Source organism: Charadrius vociferus, unplaced genomic scaffold (genome assembly GCF_000708025.1).
Source record: "Charadrius vociferus isolate BGI_N301 unplaced genomic scaffold, ASM70802v2 scaffold573, whole genome shotgun sequence".
Classification (NCBI taxonomy): Eukaryota; Metazoa; Chordata; class Aves; order Charadriiformes; family Charadriidae; genus Charadrius; species Charadrius vociferus.
The window spans coordinates 96,472-98,806 of record NW_009647569.1 but is presented as its reverse complement, the minus strand read 5'-3'; the positions used below and the strand labels follow the sequence as shown (position 1 = coordinate 98,806).

Here is a 2,335-nt window from a genome sequence, read left to right as displayed (position 1 = left end):
TTCTGGGTCTTCCTAGAAGGACAGTGAAGGACTTGGTTGTTGGATAGCTGGTTGCTGCTTGGTAGTGCTGTGTTTCAGGTAGTCTTTGTAGCCGCAAAGAAGGCTCAGCGCTGTAGTCACCTCTGTGCTACCCTGGAGCTTAGCCGACAGGCTCTTCTGAAATCACCCTCCGCGGTCTCCAAAGTGACACGCAGCACTTGACCTGCCAGAAATGAGCAGTGGATTTGGTTTGTCCTTTGGGTACCCTGAGGAGGCTCAGCTCCTCCCGCAGCGAGTGCCCCTTACCAGCTGTTGTACAAAGTTGCTGCAGAAGTTTGCTGTGTCTTAATCCCGCTGACCTGGGGCCAGACCTCCTCACCCACAGCGGCACCGTCCCTTTTGCTGCCTGAGCCGCGTTAGCGGTCGCCTGCAGGGAAGGAGGGAGAACAGCTCGCCTTGGCGCAGCCTGTAGTAACTCTCTGCCCTCCCAGGCTGAGTGGTAACTGGTGACGTGCTGTGCTCAGGTTTGCTCTGTGCCCTCGCTCTGCTTCAGTTCAAACAGGTCGGGGTTTGCATTTTCGCAGTGGTGCAGTCCTGTGGGTAGTCAGAAACCAGGCTTCCCCCCCCCCTCCGAAGTTCACCAGTGTCTGCTTTTAGATGGAGTTTGTGGCTGTAGCATTGTTTCCCAAGTGCTGTTTTGAGAACTGCTTTTCTGGTACAGCCTCTGGGCTGTGAGTTTTAAACACAGCTGGAGAAAGAAAGGCAGCAGCCCTGGTCATGGTTTGCAGTGAAGTGCAAGAGGCTTAAGTTTAATTTCTAGCTTAATATTTTATTTTTTTTTTGCCCGCTTTCGTCTCAATCAAGAGGGGGGAATCATCAGGAAATAGCCTGGGGGGGACCCATGGAAGTACTGTGATCTCCTGTGGAACTAGGGCTACAAAGAGAAGTCATCCAGTCCATGCCTCCTGCCCGAGGGCAGGATTAGCTCTTCCCAAGTGAGGCTTTTGACTTGCTAAGCGTCTTAATGGGAAAGGTCTGTGGTGCAGAGCTGTGAAAGCAGAGGACTAAGGGGTGGGATCTGTTGGGATGCATGGGGTTTGAGAGCAGCCCTTCAGAGCAGGAAAGGTAGAGTTCCCCGGGTGGCAGCCCAAGCGCTGCTGTCTGTGCCCAACCGGGCAGGAAGCTTTTGGGTGGTCGTGTTTGTTCTGAGGCAGCTCGGTGTCAGGAGCAAAGTCTGTGGAGCTGGAAGTAGACGTGTAAAGCCCAGGTCCTGCCACACACTTCAAGCCTGATCCAGTTGGCTTCCCTGTTTTCAGTGAAGAGCTGCCTGCAGAACCCGTGTGCTTTCGTGACCTGCACAGTGTAACCTGCTTGGCTGACTTGTTTTAGGAGCTCACAAAATCTTCCCCCAAATCAAATAAGAAATGTAATTAGTAATCAGAACTTCAACCTACAAAAGAGCTTTGATTAAACTGCTCGGTGCCAGAACTATAGCGCTCATTAGCTATTTTTATACCTTTCTTTTCCACTTGGAAGGGCTCCCTTCAGGTAGGTGTATTCTCATCTGCAGCCAACTGAAGTGTAGCATGCAATGACAGCATGGGCTAAATTAGTGGGGCTAACCATTAAGGCTTGCAATTCTGCAAAACCATAGTTGTGCAGGAAGAACGTGAATTTCTGGCTTTCCTGAGCCCCCATCTCTGCCAGAAATCCCTTCTTCCCAGGCTGTTTCAGACTTGCTTCCAAAACACTTGAAACAGCCTTTGACCTGCTTCTAAATGAAATGAGGTGTTTTTCAAGAAAGATGCGTTCGTTTGAATGTCTGCTTTCCCCCACTGCTTTGGCCGAAATCAACCAAATCTGACAGGTCTCAAGTTAAATTATTGCAAAGGGTAGAGAATAGAAACTCCCCAAGCTATGGGAAAGACCGCGATATTATCTCACTCCTCAGGTACCAAAGAGCCAGAGGCTCTCAGAAGAGGCTTTCTCAGTGCCCTGAGCTGCAGGAGGGGGTTGTTTGTTGCCTTTGAGGCACAGTGTCCTTTGCTCCAGTGCTCGTGGACTGACTTTGTAAAATTACCCTGAAACTGTTGTGGGTAGAAGGGTGGTTAGAGCACCCAGGTGAAAAGGTGCCGGTGAGGGTGGAGCTGGGAGGTCCTGCCACATCACTTGCTGTGGGACTGGGTAATGAGGCCCTGGAGGGAGATCAGAAGATAAAGGCTTTCCCAGAAGGTCACAATTAATTTTCTAACAAGTGAAGTTGGTGCACTGTGAAAATTGGGAGTAGGTGGTCGGAGGCAGCTCCTGAGTATTTGTTCCAACAGTACCATGCCTGCCTTGCTTGGATGAAGGGAAA

General features: G+C 50.7%; 1 protein-coding gene across 1 annotated transcript in view; it reads left to right on the top strand.

Moving 5' to 3' along the window:
- Positions 1–2,335, top strand: part of TMLHE (trimethyllysine hydroxylase, epsilon) — a 14,547-nt gene that overhangs the window by 8,593 nt on the left and 3,619 nt on the right. The window lies entirely within an intron of this gene.